We start from the raw sequence: 20,310 nt of genomic DNA, 5'->3' as shown, positions 1-20,310 counted from the left end.
TTTTGCCTTCTGGTCTTGTGGTCTATGTCATAAAAAACTGTAATGTGCCGTCTTTAAACTGTGAAGTAAAGGTCAGAAATTTGCCGTACCACAAAATGTTGTGTTCTTTTGACAGATCTGCTCTTTGGTGTTGGTCACCACAGCTTAATTGCACCTCTCCATTCAAATGAATGAGAAGGTGTGCACAAAAAAGCTTTTAATAGAGACCATAGATTACATAAAATGCAGACATAACATACAGGAAGAACACATTTCTCTAATATCATCTCATCAAAAGGTTTCTATATGCACTTCAGTAGAAGCTCATTTGAAACTCAGACCGAGTCAAGATTATAAAAAGTGTTGAACTTTGTATAATCCAGTGTATTCATACAAGATAAAAAAATAAAGAAAGAAAAAGAAAAGAAAAAACGTTCTGCTTAATACCAGATTGAAGAGCTTCTTGGGTAAAATGTGAGGGGGGAGGTTAATGCTAGGGTAGTTAATTTAATCAGACTCTCATCTGTTATAGAGCACCTTACTATTATCTTTTGTTCAATTGCAGAGACTAATTGGATCGGTCATAAAGCTGTCTCTAAGAGAGGAGCTTCATGGCTAATGAAACCCCAAATGTGATAGAAGCCCTGATCTCTAATCCAGTCATGGAGAAGTGGTATTACAGTCCAGTTATTTATGTTGTCCTTTGAGGGCTTTCCAACATATTAATTACCAATCGAGGGGATTTTTCAGCACCTAATCAATACTCGCCTTTATATAGAGTGAAACTAAGAGATTTATGATTGCTGTTAATATAGAACAAGCTGTCCCTAGTTTTCAGCGTCATTAATTTATATCCTTGATAGATTTCTTACTGCTTTTAACTCCAGACCTCCCCAGTTACCTGCCTATGTCTTAACAAAGTTGTGTCAGAACCTGGTTAAAATCAATTCCCTCTACATTCAAACAGGTACGTCGTCTTTGCAGTCTCTCATGTTTTATCACACCACTGTTTTCCTGTCTGGAGTTAGCAGACTTGGTATCCTCAGGTTGTATTACTTGATCAACAGAAATCTCCTCTAGAGGAGCAGGAGTAGTTTGCCCGGCACTCTGCCAGCTTCTTCTGCCCTTTACAAAGCACTGTTTAATGCATGTGTGTTGACAGTCACTTCCATTTAGCCTGTTCAGAGTGATTTAGTCAGGACTGCAGACGAACCTCCCACATTTTGTCACTGTAAACAACTCTTATTTAACACAGGGCTGATAACAGGTTGCATTGAGCTTTAGACGTTGGTAAGTGCTGGGTTCTGTTCCACTAGCAGGTAAATGGGAACCTGGAAGATCAACAGCTCAACAGTGGAAAGTTTTTGAGAGTGCCTGATATTTTTTGTGTTTTTGTGTTTCTCTTACACTTAATATTTATTATTATTATTATTTAGTATTTAACATTAAATAGGGTTAACATACAAACGTGTACACTGTGTGGTGGTGAGGCTTTGAGGTGTTGGTTAGACTAAATAGCTAAATAAGTGAAACAATTAAGGCAACTAAAAAGTGTGGCCAATTTATTTCTGGATAGGGGTGCAGTTTTGACCACTTTGACTCTGGTTGCCACCACAATGGTTTTAAAACAAATTAAAATATGCTTAAAACTCATTCACATTATCAACAACAAATCTCAGGGGTCTCACAAAGCCGTAGTTCTGGGGTTGTGTTTGGTTGAGCATGTCAATCTAACACAGTCATAGTGTGTTTCAGATTATTGGTTTAGCTGTGTGTCCTGCGACATTACTGTTTGATTCACTGCCAGTGCTCTCATAAGCAGCTCTCCACCAACAGAAGCTACAAAAAACCCAACCATGAGCAGTATAGGGAAAACGTAAACCCCAAATGTAATGAGATCAGCTTTTCAACTTCAGCCATGAGTAAATACCACGCTGTTTTCAGCGATTTCATTAATTTTTTTTATTTCCAGGGTTTCACAGTATTGTGAATGATCAGGGCCACAGCACAACTTGACCTCGCTGATTACAACACAAACACATCACTTTGCAATCATGGCACTGGAGTTCACCTTGCAAATCACATGCGTCTACCCGTGCTGATCCTTTGCAGCGGTGCAGTGACAAGCTGCCACCTCCTGGGAGCAGAGACACAACTGCAGGTGACATGAAATGAGTCTCTAAATTTAGTTGCTCATTTGTCTGCATCTCACAGTTTAGTCTGCGGGATGCAGGGAAAACACAAACGCTCCCAAATGCACATAAAGAGAAAAGTCATGATACATGCACACTAGCATATATGTTGAACATCACAGACTGCGTTACAAGCTGGTATCCTCAAGTGTGAGTGCACACACGCACAGTATTTCTACAGTGTCTTTCAGAGTTTTCACCGCTGTGCCTCGGCTTTCACTCCCGCTTCACTATACGTCTCTGTCGGAATTCAACTGTTGTTTTGCGAAGCCTTGGAGATTAAACAACCGACAGCTATCACTGTTAATTAGGTTGCTAGGGCTTTACTGTCACCAGGGCTGGGATAATAAATGAAGCAAAAAAAAGGATGTTGCTGTCGCTCCAGCATCTCTCTAAAGGGGATTATTATTGATATTCTCATTTCAGTTCACCACACCGGGTGATGGACTGACAGAGACACAAGCACACCTACTCACATGTAGATATTGGAAACATTTTTGTCTTCATCTAGTTTGAGTTGAGGGATACCTTTAATAAATCATAGCTCCTATACAGGATTTACAATTTAATTGTGTCCCATGTGTACATATGTCCTTCTTCTCCTCACTGATTGGTCCAAATTGACCTTAACTAATGATAATTAAAACTGCATGTCGTCAACATTTTGTGCATCCTCACATTATAAAAGGTTTATGCATTATCTTATCCTACGTTGTGCTTTTTTCTCACCCTTCTTTTTGTTTCACTTCTGTTCACACGAACACACTTGAATCCTGTCTAGACTGGCCGTCACAAAATGACAGCTTACTGTAAATCATTTTGTTGTATAACGCCAGACTAAGATGAATTTCTTTTCTGTTTTGACACCAAGGACTTCTAAAGTAAATTTGTTTTCGTTGTTTGTGTGTCTAAAGACGTGAGGAGCTGCTAATTTACGAAGAAAAAGAAAGAAGAAATAAAAATGTTGTACCCCCCTGTATTAGCTGTTTAATTAAGATATAATACACTGAAATGATGACAGTTTAAACGCTGATGCTGTAACAGCTTTGTCTGGAGTGTTAGCAGTAGCAGGCAATAATGACTGGAAGTGACACAGAGCAGCATTTTGTGTACCTAATGCTGGAGCTTCAGGCCTCCATTCATACAGGTGCACTTCTCTGCTCCATCTGCTCTCTCTGTGTGACACACAAGCATGCACACACTGCTGCCAGACCTCTGGTGTTGAATGATTCATTATATCCTGCTGCACCATGAGACAAATCTGTTCCATGAAAGTCACAGAAAAAAGAAAGCAGGAAAGAAATGCGAGCGCTAATATTTTATTTGCCAGTATGGAAAACAGCAACAGTGAAAATCATTGCCTTTAACAAGTGCTTTCCCAACATTCAAAGTGTTGCTTTGGGTCAGAGAGGTGCAAAATGAAATGCTCTGTGTCGTAGACGCAAACCGAGTACGGAACAGACGCTGAGATAGGGATTGAGTTTCTGCAAGCGCATTTATTTACCACGGGTCCTCTGCTAATATACCCCACTTTTTTCCTCGTTTGATTTCTCTCAGCTTTCTAGATAGCATATTGGCAGGTGCCTGTTGTCATGGTTACATCACACGTGGACACAGCGATATCCTTGGTATATTACAGCCTTTCTTCAACCATTTGTTTCACGATGCGGTTGTTGTGGTTGAATGAAAACCAAAGAAGACTGTGACACTGTGACTGGAAAAATCTACAGGGATTAACAGAATGGATTAAGACACATTATCATCTACGTCTGCAGGAACGCTTGTGTAATTCCTCATTTTAAGTAACTTATAACACCATCATGTGTGGATCTTGCTGTAAAGCACCAAGCTTTTTCTAATGTGCGCTTCCTGTTGTGATGATCAGTAAAAGTATGAGACAGAGAGGAGCTACAGAAGTGACTGTCAGACAGGGCTGTGTGGGCAGTTGGCTTGATTTCTGAAAATCGTTCCTCTTTATTAAAAGTTTTAGAACGACAGAGATTGATGCACATGCTCAACCAGTAATCTCCATTTATTAGCACCTTACTTGTCTTCTTAGCATGATACATGGGTGATTAGTATATCAGTGCAAAGATTTGTTCTGATTATTCTTTCTAGGGATTGCTAGACTAACGCTTCTACATTCAGACACTCCAATTATAAGCTTTGACTCATAATTTAGCCTAATTTATGAGTTCCAATGCATGGTTCTCTGCCAGAGATTCCCTCTGTGAAAGATGTGAAGCACCAGATGGGGAAATAATGAACTTTTTCTAGCAGAAAGCAGCTGAGAGAAGCCTACCAAACTAGACGCCACTGGCTGGGAGCTGAATTAAGTGGTCCCTGACATTAAAAGGAAGAAAACACAGATTACATTTCAACAGTTGACTAGAAAAGTCAACTTTCCATTGATCATTTGACAATAAAACCCAGATTTCCGGCCATTACCTCCAGAGCACAGTTACCATGGTGTTGTTACGGTTACCAAGATGGTTGAGCTGCACGTTTCATGTTTGAGCAGTGAAAGAAGGAGAAAGAAGGATGGATGAAAAAGACAGAAATGGAGGTGACAAATAGCAGAAACAGAAACAATGGATTAGTGGAAGAGTCGGGGGGGTGAGAATAATGTAGAAGTAAAGACAGAGGGGATGATGGGAGAGAGTGAACGAGGGAGAGGCTGGTCAAAATGGCAGATGTGGATAAAGAGACTAAAATATATATTTATCTATATATAAGGCTGTTAGAGGAATGAGTGATGCTTACTTAGCTCTCTGCGGTGCGACTGTCTGACCCCGACTTCTTTTATCCATCCAAGATCAAAGCACTGAAAAAGCTTGTGAAAGCCCAGGGGAAGGGATTACATATCACTGTAGAAATTCTAGTGCTTTCCGAGTGGATGTAGAAATTTTAGTCTCATTCCGGTCACCACCATTATGATCATCGTTAACATGGACACTGTTATTGTGGATGCTCTTATAGTTTGCATATTAAGTCTGCAATTCAAACACTGTGAAGACCTTTGCGAGTCAGTGCTTGGTTTTAAAGTGTTTGAGAGGTTTTGAGAGTAGCATCCGTCTACTGAGATGTTCACTTTTCCAGCTACCTACCGTTGCCATAATTAAGTAAAGAACATGTAAATGTAGTTTAAGTCTCATACAGAAGCAGCTGGGATGCTTTTATCAACTTTTCATTTGTGTGTGTGTGTGTGTGTGTGTGTGTGTGTGTGTGTGTGTGTGTGTGTGTGTGTTTGTGTGTGTGTGTGTGTGTGTGTTCGAATACTGAGGCAATTTAGTAAAAGTGCTCTTTGTAAGGCACAGAAATACCTTCAATCAAGATTTAAACAGGAGACGTGAATCCTTTAAAGTAATTTAGTGCAACAAAAAGGTCAAACCTGAGGCTTATGGGAGGGGGGTTCTGTGTGCGTGTGTGTTTTTGTCAGTGTCCTCTAGTTTGAGGTTGGGGTTAAGAGTTCAGTATTCTTTAATCAAACCAGATCTTAATAAGTGCTGCTTGACACAGTCTGATGGGACGGTGTCTTCTGGGCTAGTTAAAATTAGCCAGATGCAGCCTCCCAGGTTTAAATGTCAGAAAGGTGCGCCAGGAGGACAGGGTTTCAGATGCTGGTCACAGTATGACAAGAACTTTTTTTGGGGCACATAGTGTCATCTTTAAGGTACAGTTGCATGACACCTCGTTTCTATGAATATTCTTCTGTCCTACAGTCTTTGACATCTGCTGTTGTGAAAGCTTTTTCAGGGAAATACGTACACGTGGAACACAGTTTCACGTTTGAAACTTACACTAAAAAACTTTATTTTTGTCTCAGAGATTTCATTTCCCAAAAGGTGAAAGTAACTACAGTTAACCAGTGTATGGTCTCATTGTTTCCTGCAAAATTACTGCCAAACTCCTTTGTTTGTATTAATCAGTTTGATGAAGGAAGTGAAGGCAAGTCAAATGTTTGTCTGATGTTTGGTAGATACCCAGGAATAAGACATTGTTTACAATGAGTGTCAGTAAGTGACAAGGCAATCTACTTCCATATTTATTTCCTCACCTCGTTACGCTTTTGATCCAAGATGGTCACGTGTGCGATTAGAGCCAATTCGCTACTAATGAATTCCACACAGCAGACAACTTGAAGCATGCATTTCCTGTTTTGATGCAGTCACCTGGCTGGCTCAGGATGACTTGCAGGCTGTGCACTGTTGACCAATATAACCACTCATCCACTGGGTCTGTAAATTGGAGAGGTGATTATTGTAGCACGTGCCTTTAGCCTGTTTAACAAAGCCACAGCATCACGTGCACAGGCTGTTTAGTGACCTTCTCGTCTTCTTGTCATGCCGTAGTATGTAGAAGTTAAGTTGAATGTGGGGCTATTGTCACATTACCTTGAAAGATGTTGTATGTTATATAGGTATTAGCAACACACTTGTCATTACCACCGACTCACCAGATTCAGAAGTAGATGATGATTCCTGCTGTGCTGTTGCTGCTCATTACTCTTGAACTGAGTCAAATGCAGACAATTACTCTCCCCATTAGGATAAATAAAGTATAACATAATTTTAAAAGGTTTCTGTGGATATCCAAATAAAAAATAAATGAATTCATTTAAAAATCACGTTGACTAGTGGCCCAAGTGTGAGTTTGTTCGTGTGTGTGTGTGTGAAGATGAAGGACAGAGCGTGGAGAGAAAGTCTGCGTTGACTTGCTGCTGTGGATCAATACCTGCCAGTCTCCTCTTCCACACCGAACCAAAGGCCGGGTAATGGGCTATAACAAAATGTGTGTGGGGAGATCTGGACATTTATGTCCAAGCTGTCACTTTTCAGCCGTGTCTCAGATGCCCAGCAGGTAGCTCCCATTCTTCCTCCTAACAAGAGGAACCTGTCATTAGCAGGAGCAAGCTTGAGTGACATCCTCATATTTCACATTTCTTTATTTTTCCTGTCAGAGTAGTCTTTCATATTGCACAGTTGGACATGTGAAAAGACTTGCTGATGTGAAAAGACTCATTATCCAGATTGAATTAAATTGTCTTAGAGATAGCAGGCCAACAGATGCATTACACTTTGTGGCATGTGTTGCCCAGTTTTCAGTCAGGGTACATTTTTGTGCTAAGTATCACTTATCATTTTCTGTATGATTATAGAAAATTGTACACGTAGCGATAGAGATAATTGCTGTGTTGGCACCTAACATGAGATAGTACTGTGTTTACTGGGCGCAAAGATGGAGGTGGACACATCATGGTGAAGAGTTCAAAGTATAGATGGTGCCTTCAGAAAAAGATAGAGATAAAATAGTCACATAATGCAAATTTTTTGATTTATGACTTCATAAGATGAAGAATTACTTCTAAAAGCAGCAACCTCACTTTAGCTTTCTATTCATGAATGTTTATGAAAATGCCAGCATTTAAAAAATGACAAAAAACGCTACAGACCACTGTATCCCAAAATGAAAATACATGCCTTCACTTCTAATGGTAATGGTATTTATGAATACCATTGGTATTTATGAATACCATTACCAATAGAAGTGCATTTCAGTTTTGACTTTGAAAATTCTTTGGCTTGGGATGATTTTACAATCAGGAGTAATAAGGAAGCAAACTGTCCTCTAGGACACGGCCTTTTATTCCTTTATCGAATTAAAAGTAAAATTACAGGTAAAAAAAAAATCAAGGAAGCTTTACAAAAGTTTTGAAAATGACATTTACTTGACCTAGAAGTTACACCATTGCATCCTGGAACGGCTGGCGTTGAAAACAGTAAGCATCAACAGTATGATCCTGTGAATCAATGGGAGCATTTCCTGCTACAAAATGTACATTTAATGTTTCCCACTCAAGCTATACATCTGAATATTTCTTACTTCCATATGTGAATAAAAGTCAGAATAGAATATAAATGGTTGTGTCACATTCGATAACACTCACTGCAGCATCACATTTTCCTCTGATCCCATCGACACTATTAAACTGAAGGTGCCTCCAGAGTGGATGTCATTGCTGATGTAACTTATGTGCACCACTGCCATTATTTTCATATTGCTTCTACAGATTCACGGCGGGGTGATATTACTGAATAAATTGAGTAAGTGTCCTTTTATGTACTACCTCGTCACTCCGACCTTGTCAATGGCACAATAAATCGAGTCTTTTTCTCCTATGCTGACACACATGTCATTTGAGGGAGGTGCTGTGTGGTACTGTAAACTGTAACTTATTTTCCTCTCGAGCAGTCCTTGCTTCATTTTGTTGTTCCTGTCATTTATTTCATTATATTTCCACTATGACAACACTAACGTTGTTACTTTTCTCCGTGCATCTGCTCAAAACCCAATTTTGTAGCTTGTACAATGACAGTGAAGGAGGCTGTGATGTCGGGAAATGCTGACTAAATATCAGCTCCTCTGAGAGACTGAAAAAGTTTTACATCCTGTCCCGTCTGAGCTGAATGAGAGGTGCTGTTTGAGGCTGATCACAGCTGATTCTGGTGTGTTTTTATAGGCTTCCTTTTAAGATTGAATTTGAGTAGCAGCCACGACAGAGAAGGGTTTTTTTATTGTTTTTTTTTTTTTTGTTTTTTTCATAAAGTTCAGCTGAGTCACTCTCTTTTGAACCGCATTTCTGAGACAACATTTAATAATAATACAAAGACTCTGCTTGATTGAAAAGAAAGCTTTAGTTTTTCTATCACTAGAGTCTGATGAAATACAAACATCTAAAAGCGATATTGTCTGTCGGCATTGTGGCTTATAGTTGTGAATACAGTAGGAGACTAAAGCAGGTGTGCAGTAACTCCACAGGGTTTTTAAATTCATCTCAAAATGTGATTAAGTCTTGATTTGAATTGCAAATAAGCACTTTTTTGTCCTGCTTACAATCCTATGTGCAGCTTCATATGACATGTACCATTTGAGGTACAATCTATCTTGTTAAGCAGAATTCTCTGTTCTGGTCCAACATACAGACTGATGCAGACCTTACATTGTCAGTGGTCCAGACGTAGCAATAGCTGCTTCTTTTAATTAAGAGCTAGTTTACACAGACTAACGATAGGCTTCTTCTGGACTCTTTTACAACATTTGTGACTAGATTGTTTGCAAGGCTCATTAAACATGTTCTCCCTCACAGCATGGCATACATTTTAACACAAACATTGTTAAGTTCAGACTCGAAGTAGTTGCAAAAAGTGTGTTTCTCAGGCTCTGTGCTTCATTGCCGAGTCTAGGATAGTGAAGTTACATTATTATAGAAAGACGCATGTGGGAGATATAGACCTTTAATTGTGTAGTTACTCAGTACAGCCCGCTGTGTGAGACAGAGACAAAAAGATTCAAGTGATGTGACAGGGGAAAGTGGAATGGGGCGTTCACATTTCCATCTATTGTATTCTGAACAGAATAATATGGAGAACTCAATACAAACAGAAGCGAAACAGGGTCAGAAATGGAATTACTTTCAATTAAAAGTATACATTCAGTTGAGTTTAACTCTGTATTATCCTTGAAGAAGCTGCTGTTTTGCAGCAAGTCACATAGCATAAATACATACAGATATCAAACACAATAGAAAACGCACAAAAACACTGACATTGAAAAGTGGATTTTTCTAAATGAACTTTCCTTTCTGTTGTTAAAAAGTCTTGCAGAGAAGCCTGTTGCTCAACATTAAATTTCTGTCACTTTAACAGTGTTGCCCAATATAATTACATATATTTATCTACACACATGTTCATATTTATTTCTCCTGTTGTTTGTTTTACTTTACTTTTTTTATTCTCTCTTATGGAACACATGTTTTTTCTGGGCAGATGTAGAACTGTAGCAAGGGAAAGTTACAGTACTGTATTAGGCAAATTACAAAAACCTTCTCTTTTCATTAGTATTAAATGTTGTGATGTGTATATATGCATAAACAATCACCAAGGGGTCAGTGCTTCAAACTAGGTTAGGTTATTAATGGTCTGCAGCACTGGTCATGGGCAGCATGGATAGACTTGTTAACATTTTAGTCACTGCCAACAAATGATATTAACCTTTTTAACAAAGCTTGATATAATTCCTATATCTGTGCTATGCAGAGTCAAAAGTGCATCCAAAAACAATTAGAAGCACAGTTAGTCATACAATCACACCTCTCTACATAGAAGCTGTGTTGCGTATTGTTTCTTGTGCAGTCGTCTTTATGTTGGATATGTTCGCCCACACATTAGAAGGACTTTGTTTACACACAGAGGTGCAAAGAAAAATAGAAAACAATCAGATTGGACAGGTTGCCAATAAATAGCCCACTGGCTGTTAAAAGGTCACTCTTAGGGTCAAGTGTTAAGTGTCAGGAAGTAGAAAATACGACATCTATTGTCTATCAGTATCTGACCATAAAATCCATGGTAAGTTAAAGAAAAACACACACGTGTATCCACTTACGTAATTGTATATTCAGTTCACTACACAGGGCTGGTGTAGACACAGAATAGGTGATATCTTTTGTTAAGTTATTGTTTTATTTTGAGTCAGTCCCACATACACTGAACTGATGCTATATACAGTAGTAAATACTTACTAGCACATCAACTTTAATAGGAAAATATCTCTAACAAATGTACTTTCTTCTCATAAAACTAAATTAGTTTGGCCCTAAAATGAAACTATTGTTTCCAAAGATGTACATCTTGTGTTTTTAATACAGTTATTTATTGTTTCGTCATGTCATGTCTTTTATATAAGCAACATGTTGTGAGTCCGGAGTCCCAAAGTAAATCAGACTACTGAGGTTAAAGTTCAGTGAATCTCAGTCAGTACTTAAAATCACTGATGGTAGAGCAGCCCTCTCTTCATTTCGCAAAGTGCCTCCTGAGCCCTGCCAAATGAATATGTGAGGCTAAGAGCAGACATCTTGATCATTGTTAATTCCTCCTTGAAAAAAGGAGGCTATGACACAGTGACATTGTAATGCAATACAGATGATTTAGACAAAATGAAAAGGAGTGAAAGGAAAAATACCTCACGTGATTCACTGTTCTCTCCCTTTTTTTAGTCTGGGTGAGTGGAAGGATGGATTATGTCGGCTGAAAATAAATCAGTGGAAATTTGATGAGTCCTCCATCCACTAGCAGCAACAAGTGGTCGCAGTGTCGGCCACACAGAGATAGCATGTCCTCTTATCTGCACTGCTTGTGTGTGTGTGCGTGAGTGTGAGAGGGCACATGCAATGCCTTTGTCCTTTCAACCCAATAAACATTTCCTGAGTTCACTGGCAAATTATTACATTAAAGGGGCAGAGAAAGAAACAAGGACAGAGGAAGTGGTTCCAGCCACAAATAAATGGAGAGAGCGGAGTAGGAAGGGAAGCAAATGAAGAGAATGTCATTTTGGAAGTCCCCTATCAATTTTCCGTTTATACCACCTCAGGGAATTTGGGACAGTGATAGTGTGATGATATACTCTGCATGCACACACACACACACACGTGTGAGTTTCAGGAATGGGTTGAACCCTAAGAGCCCAGGCAGAGACTACAATCACATTTTTTGTATCTTGTAAGATTCTTGAGAAAAAAAAGACTTGTGTGACTTTTTGTGTATGAGTTTTCAGTTCTCACACACAAAAGGTTAGATGAGGGTTACCCTTCTGGAGCCCCTGCACATGTCACAGCATCAGCGATCATCTAATCATCTTGCCATTCTTCTGTCTATTACCAGACTGTCATTTGTTCTATGAGTCTGTGGTTCCACTGTCATCTTCTGTGCTGTGGACTGCTGGGGTGGCAACATGAAGGTGGCAGACACTAACAGACTAAACAAACTGATCAAGAGGGCTGACTCTGTTCTGGGGGTGGAGCTGGAACCTCTACATGTTGTAGCTGAGAGGAGGATGATGTCCAAACTCCTCTCAATCACGTTCAGCCAAAGACTGGTTAACATTAAGTGCTCCACAGAACGTCACAGGAGGTCCTTTCTACCTGTGGCCATCAACCTCAATTCCTCCTCCCTCTCTAAGGGGTGGGGGAACTGACAATTGATGTCTTATAATTGCTGTCATTCCACCCTGGACTATAAATAATAACCCATTTTCATTCATCTCACATATTCTGAATATATATATTGACTTCTCTGTATTGATGTTGGTGTGGATCTTTCCTGGTTGTGGTTCCCTTTCTTTTTGTCTGTGTTGCCTGTAATGAGGCAAAACAATTTCCCTTGGGAAAGGGATTTTCTCTGGGATTAATAAAGTTTTTTGGAATCTTAGAATCTTGGAATTATTATTTTTAAGAAGAGGATTATGTTTGTGTAACATATTTATTAGATGTAGAGACTCAAATGGTTGAAAGATGGTGGACGTATTTAAATTGCCAGACACCAGTGGCTCAGGTTAAAATACGTTTTGACCAGGTTTGAAAGACAGCTGGAGTATTGGTCAGCCCAAAGGGCGTCACCAAATGCTCATAATGTACTGCTGGGATCATACAGTCTGTTTTCCATTCATCTCCCTCTGTAATGTGAACCAGATAATATGTGTTCTGAAGATTGAGGTTGGTGAAAAACGTAGTGTCCTTCAACAGTTCAAAAGCAGATAAAATCAAGAGGAGAGGGGTAACAATTTATCGTTCTTTATACTATTTAACCCCCTGAATGCAACCAATGCAACTCCTCCCTATTACCAACAAAAAAGGAGCCAGCCCCAGCAGGAGAATAAAAGGGGTGGGTAAGGTGAACGTCCAATGCCTGAGATGCATTTCTTCATTGCCTCGTGCTCTGGTGGAGAGAGAGAAAACAACTGGCCCCTGGAAAATGTGGTACCGGGAAGGATGTTTATGTCACAGTTGTGGGGTATGTGAAGGGACAATTAGGTGGCCCTGTCTATGTAAATACCTCTTTTAGATTGAGATGACCTCAGGATTCTTTGAAAGGTCAGGAAGTAGCGCTTTATCAGGTGTGTCAGATTGCATGGATACAGGTGCAGAACAAAGACATTCTCCATTCTTAGACTTTCCCAGTGCACTAATCAAGGTGAGGGTTGGGTTTCTTAAGCCAGGCAAGACCTAGAACCAACGGATAATGCAGGGATCAGGAAAGAAACCCTTTTCCAAGGTCATTCAGGGAGTGACCTCGGAGAGGCTTGAAGGCAAAGAGAGGCTGGACTCTTAGCTGGTCAACAAGAGTCTTATCAATGAAACTGGCATTTGAACAGGAGTCTATAAATTTGGTGACAGAATATGCAGAGGATTCTGAGTGGGCTTCAGTAAGAGAACAGGAGGAAGGTGGTGATGATAAGGACCAGCTCAGAAATGTCCTCCTTTACTGAATGGCTCCCTGACCTGGTTCTCCTCAGAAGAAAGGGGGAGTGATCCAGTGCATAAGTTCCAAAGACTCTGGTGTTGTAGCAGACTGTGGTCTAGATTGCATTATAAGGAGGCAGTTCGAAGTGAAGGGAGTGGGCTGATTGAGACCTATCAAAGTAACACTCCATGAAACCATTCTGGGTATTGGGATGTTTGTGGAAAGTCAAAGCATCCTTGATCTTTTCTGACAGGTCCTGTTAGAAAAGCGTCAATAAATGCCCTCTTGTCCACCTGCGGCTTATGTTCCACAATATAATCTCTGATCAACTGTGACCCTCGGAAGAGACTAAAGAGAGCATTAGTAGCTTCGATTTCAGGATTTGCAGGATCAAAGATGCAGTTAATTCTTCACCAAACTTCTTCAAGGAAGAGCAACATTCAGGCTTGCAAGCCCACTCTGCCGTGCCCCAACACCTGGCTCACTTGATAAGCAAGGACAAGACATAAGCAACTTTAGCTCTCTCAGAGGGGGAAGCTAAATGTTGTAACTCAAATAACAGTTCATGTTTAGTGAAGAGAGTAGGACTAAGGCCTATCTCACCCACATACCTATCTGGTGGAGGAATCTTGGACTTTTGTTATACCGCACTTCGGTGCAAATGTGGCATATTGTCTTTCCATTTTCAGTAGAGGCCTTGTCCAGTAAACATAACACAGCTTATTTAAAGCATTTGACCAACCAGTAATGTAGATATTTTTCCAGCACCCATACCATGTAGCGCTGTAGGAAGCAGTGTGTACCTAATGTAGCAATGCTGGAAATAAAGTCTTAAAGCTAGATGTGATGTACAGTAGTGGCATGTACATTATAAATGTAACCACAGTTTTTTCCTGACCGATTTCTGTGCCTGACCATGGTTTTATTAACAATCATATGCAAAGTTTTTGTAAGCTAATATGGATAAGATAGACAGATAATTTTTTATATCTTTTTATCTCATAGTGCCATGGAATTTTATACTGTATGTCGTATCACACTTTTATCCACCTAAACATTTGTCTTATGTCACTTCAATCCTGTGTTCCTTATTTTCTTTAAGACTAGTGATATAATCAGTCCTGGTGTTCTATGCTTTTCTAGAGAGATTATTTCATATTTGAATGATAATTATCTTGCGTAAAGTCAGATTTTAGGGAATTTACTCAATTATCCCTATATCCCTATACTGTATCTGTTTATCTACCAATGCTGGTTGAACTGACAGTGTGGGAGCCTTTGGAACTGTGAAATACCCAAAGGTCTGAAACTGATAATATTGTTTTTGATCGACCCTTAAATTGAGCAATGACAATCACTGTGGTTGCCTCCTACTTTATGTAGTCAAGATTTTTGTTGAGTTTCATTTCTGCTTATATCTTCTCCACAATGCCATGGTCAATCATCTTGTACTCATTGAGTGCAACATACCCTTGGGCTGTTCCATCAAAACCCAGTCACCTCATTAACCATTGCAGATGACTCACTTTGTGTGCATTGTCTTGCCCCATATGTTCTCAGCTGTGTCCTATAAAGTGATCAGGTCAGATGTTCTTAAAAGGTCTCGGTTTTTCCAACCTGCCTGCAGCACCACTGGCAAAGCTGGACAGTTCAATAACTATTAACCTAAAGGATGACTGGACACACATATAAACACACATTCACATGCGTATGCAGTACTGTTGACAAGGTGGTGACTGTTAAAGTCAACACCCTGCTGTGGTCTTCTCTGTATTGCCCTGGGCCCGGTTTCTTTTCTTTAGACTCTAGTTTGCACCCTGACTCTTAATGCTGATATGTGCTTTCTTTAGCTCCATTGGCTTTTTTTAATGATTCTATACATTATGCATCAGTACCATTATCCTTTGTGGAAATAAGATCCTTCAGAATGAGCCATTTATTTTGATAAGTGGCAGCTATTGCTGCTTTACATTTTGTTTCAGAGGCACCTTCAGTAAACATACTGTATGTAGATACAGATAATATGTGTAACAGAAGGGTGCTCATGACTGAGTTTCAGTGATGTGCCTCTCTACAGTATTTTTAGTAGTCATGTTGTAAGAAACACTAGAGACTACCTCTCCAAAACCTCTGCCAAAGCCATTTGTAAGAGTTCCCCCCCATGACGTATTTCTATAGCAAAGCTGTGGATTCCTAGATCGTCTTTGGGAATATTTGCCTCACTTGTCTCTGCAGCTCTAACTTGTAGCTTGACTGACTGGACTGCCCTTGGTTTGTTTTTATCATAGCATGGCATGACTAGCATCTTAATAACACAAACTGTCACCAGCTTTTTGTGTTTTTGTTTCTCAGCTAGGAGCCAGCTCCATCTAATTTTTCAGGACTGGGTATGCAGAACAGCAGAAACATGCATGTATATTAAGAGCTGGTAAGTAACTAAGGACATTTACTCAAGTACTGTGCTTCTATCTTCTATCTACTGGAGCAGTAAAAAGTATACAAAATTTACAAACTTGATTGGGCCGTGATTTAAAGAAAACAATCTAATAATAATAATACATTTATTTATAGAGCACTTTTCTAAACATATGTTACAAAGTGCTTCACAAGACAGACAAGAAACACATGTAGCCCAACAAGATCAACTTGAGCAAGCACTAGGCAAACAGTGGAGAGGAAAAACTCCCCCTAGGGGAAGAAACCTCCAGCAGAACCAGGCTCAAGTTAAACGACCATCTGCCTTGACCGGTTGGGGAGCAGGAAACAGCTATACAAACAAAACAATAATACAAACAACTACCACATTGGTCCTTGGGAAGACCAGTTCCAACATAAAGACATTGTAATCTAATGGAGAGTCCTCCCAAGGACAGATTTGTTTTAGCTTACAGAAGATCGCAAAAGGCTCGCCGGTAGAGGAATGTTTTAAGGAGAGTTTTAAAAGATGTTACTGAGTCAGCTGATCTTATTTCCTCGGGTAAGCTGTTCCAGAGTTTAGGGGGCTAAACTCTGGAACATGTAGAACTGACACCAAGCATTTAAGCATAGACTAAGCATTTGGGACGGCAGTAGCTCAGGTGGTAGAGCAGTCGTCTCATTCCCGGTTTCTTGTTGAGGTGTCCTTGGACACCGAAACCCCGTAGTAGCGCCGACATAGCATCTGGCAGCTGTTCAACCGCAATTTCCCCAAGTGGATCAATAAAGTATTCATTATTATTCTTATTAAAAAGGTTACCAAATTCAGAATACTGGGCAGAGCTTTCTCTCATCCACTTCCTCACCAGACTTGAAACTCACTTAAGAAGCTAGGTAGAGAATCATATTGTTATCATATTATCAAATAGTATTATATTGCTCAGTTGAACAAGTAACATATAAATAATTTAATATTTATTTCTGAGAACTGTCTGTTTGTTGCAAATAATGCAGTTCTTATCAAAGTAATGACGTGCCCTCAGTGGCATCAAGTGAAGCTAGTAAATGCTGATTAGCAGGTCCGTATGAACATGGGTGAAAAGGTCCTGTCTTTTGGAGAGATTTAAAAAATCTGGCTACCTAAACATAAACATAAAGTCTATAATTGGGAAACAGTGCTGGAATATTTCCATTTTATATTACTTTTACAAATACTCCATTACAATTTACGGGAAAATATTGTATTTGTTTTTATCCCACTACTTCCATAGTTGTAGATTCATAATTTAACAAACAAACTAATAAATACAAATTTATGATTATGGACTAACCATCTGCCAGTAAAATTACAGACTAACCATCTGGCAGTAAAATTAGCTTCATCAAGCTGCTGTTTTTGTTCTGCACCAACTCTCTATATTAACACGTACATTCGTCCTTATTTTTTTGAACTATTACAATTTTTCACATTCAAACTTCCACCTTTGAAAGTTTTAGTTTGTTGAACATAACTGAACTAGACTTGCACATTCACATGATCAACATTTCAATACTGTTTAAAATACATTCTCTTAGTGGAGTACTTGTGCTTTTGTACTTTTGTTTAAACAGGTAACTTCTTCTGGCAGTTTGACTTAATAGGAAAAAAATGGAGATGTGATGATGATCATTTACCAAAATAAAAACAAATATTTGGGCTATGTAGTTGAGCTGGAATAATTAATGTTTTATATTAACATAGATCAAATTGATAAGTGGAATGTGAAAGAGATTTCTTGTGGTGAACCATGATGTGTTGAATATATTAAGACTACATTAAAATGTTGTCCCCTTCACTTGTTCCTTTAATATTCTATATTTTATATTGTATATAACTAATTTTTATATAATAAATGTCTAAATTGTGCACAGTGTATGTATGTATAAAGTTTAGGGTTAGACCTTTTGATGTCATTGTTAGAGATAGGGTAAGGTGCTAGGGAATGCATTGTGAGTATGAGTAGCTAATGAATTTATAGTTAAGAGTAGGTTTATGTAAATATAATCATGTGTGTGTTTGTGTGTGTATGGGTTTATTTCTTGTGTGTTTAAATACTATTGTTGTGAGGACATTTTACTCTTGGGAGCACATTAAAGCTGGTCTGCATAACTTCGTAGACCGTTTTAGGGGTTAAGACTAGGTTTGAGGGTTACATTTAGAGTTAGGCCTTTTGTTAGTGATGTGCTAGGAAATGCATTATGATTGTCCACATAAGTATAGTGAGATATGACTGTGTGTGTGCCAGCGTCACTTGGAGACTTCTGTCCACAGCAGGTTAATTGTTTTGTAATTAGTTGAGATAACATGGCTTTGCTTCATTGCATTTTAATCAGTTGACTCTCATTTCCTGTTTCACTGTTCTTTTCACGGTCAAACACATACATATGCCACTCACATTTGTCCTTGCAAAATGCATTTAAGCTTGCAAACAGCCACTAAATGACAGGTGTGTTTTACTAACTTACTGTAACTAGCATATTTGTAAAACTGCTTATGCATACATATGTGTTATCTGATTGTCTCGTCTTGAACAAGTGCATGCATGTGTGTCTGAAAGTGAAGCAGCATGAATGCTTTCAGACATGTATGTGTTTTAATTTTATTAACTGCAGATTCATTATATCATCCTGTGGTTGTGATTTGAAACTGTAAGAAACAAAGAGACTGAGGTGAAAGACAGGCCTAAGGTTTAATTGGACTGTGTAAATAAAACCAGCATCCAGTGAAGCAGAGTGATACAGACCTGATGGAACTAATGACTTTGTTTTTCTAATGTTACTTCAAGCTGAAACAGTTACCACTTCTACAGGGGTTAAAAAATGTGGAGGGTTTTTCAATACACATAAAAACTGTGGTATAGTGGTGTGTAAATCAATGTATGGCAATAATAAAGTAAAAGGGAGTTATGTTTCTATGGGGGTTCATAACGTACTGATATACAGTGGAAGAAAAAGTAATGGTGTTCATGAAACATGATCTGATCTTTACCAAAGTCACAAAAATCAACAAACACAGTATTTCTAAGCTGACAAAACACAAACAATCATGATGTTTTATGTCTTTACTGAACACACGATTAATCATACACAACAACGTCTGAGAGCAATAACCTCAAGCAAGCGTTTCCTGTAGCTGTGGTTTTTTGCACTATTATTCCTCACAGAACGGCTTCAGCTCAGACATATTCTGGTGTGAACATCTCCTTTGAGGTCATTCTACAGCATTTCTATTGGGCTTTGACTGGACCACCTCAAATGGTAGATTTAGTTTCTCTGAAGCCATGTTTAGTGCCACTGACACATTTTATTACTTACTTGCTGTTTACTTGCTGTTTTCTTATATACAGTATTAGTCTTCTCCTGAAACACAACACAATCAAGTTAAAACAGATAAGTGAACACGTATACTTCTGCATCAATATGCTATTCTATTGTACTCGTGGAAAAAAAGACCTACAATAACCTCTAACGACCAAGTGAAAACAAACAAAAGTTTTAAATTGGCAAAAACAACTTTAAAAATGAAATATATCTGTGTAATATAGAATTTAGACCCTTCCTTCAGTACTCTGGAGAAGCTACTTTGGCAGCAATTACAGCTCTGAGTGTTCTTGGTTAAGTCTCCACAGACTTCTCACACTTGATCTTAGGCAGGTCCTGGCAGATCCTCTAATACTCACTTAGATTGGAAGGAAAGTCTCTGTAAACTGTCTTATTTAGGTCTCTCCACACATTTTAACGGGATTTGGTTCCACCACTAACTGGCAGTGACAGACTTGTCTTGAGGTAAATCCAGCATTGTCTTGGCTGTATGCTTTGGATCATGGTCAAGTTCCAGGTCTCATGCACTCTGCAGCAGGTTGTCCTGATGAACTCCGTATTTGGCTGCATTCATCATTCATTGAATTTGGATCAACCTTCCTGTCCCTGCTGCTGTGCTGTCTTCCACAGCTTGATGCTGCCACCACCAGGCTTCATCGTAGGGATGGTATTAGCCATACCATTGGTAGTGCATGGTGTTTACCATATTTAGTTCATACAAGTTCTGGTGTTGTAGCAATTTTATTGGATGGCAAACACTAGCAAGAGTCCTGGTAGTTTCAGACACCGTTCATTTCACAGTTACTGAGTCTGCTGTGATTCTGGAAACATTCAGCTTTAGACATGGTTTTAGACCTATGTCCTGGTCTATGCCTTGTAACAAAAAAAGCATATTTTTCCCTTTGTTTTTATAGACTAGTATGTAGGTCGACGGGAAAAAAGAGAATACTTTCTGAAACCACCCTTCATGAGAAATGTAACCTATGTTTCACTTTTCATGTCAGGGGTCAGTTTGCAGGTAAGGCTGCAGGCGTTCTTTTTAACTTCAAAGGAATAATTTGGTAATCAAA

This window comes from Anabas testudineus, chromosome 1 (assembly GCF_900324465.2).
Source record: "Anabas testudineus chromosome 1, fAnaTes1.2, whole genome shotgun sequence".
Taxonomy (NCBI): Eukaryota; Metazoa; Chordata; class Actinopteri; order Anabantiformes; family Anabantidae; genus Anabas; species Anabas testudineus.
Note: the sequence above shows the minus strand (reverse complement) of the source record.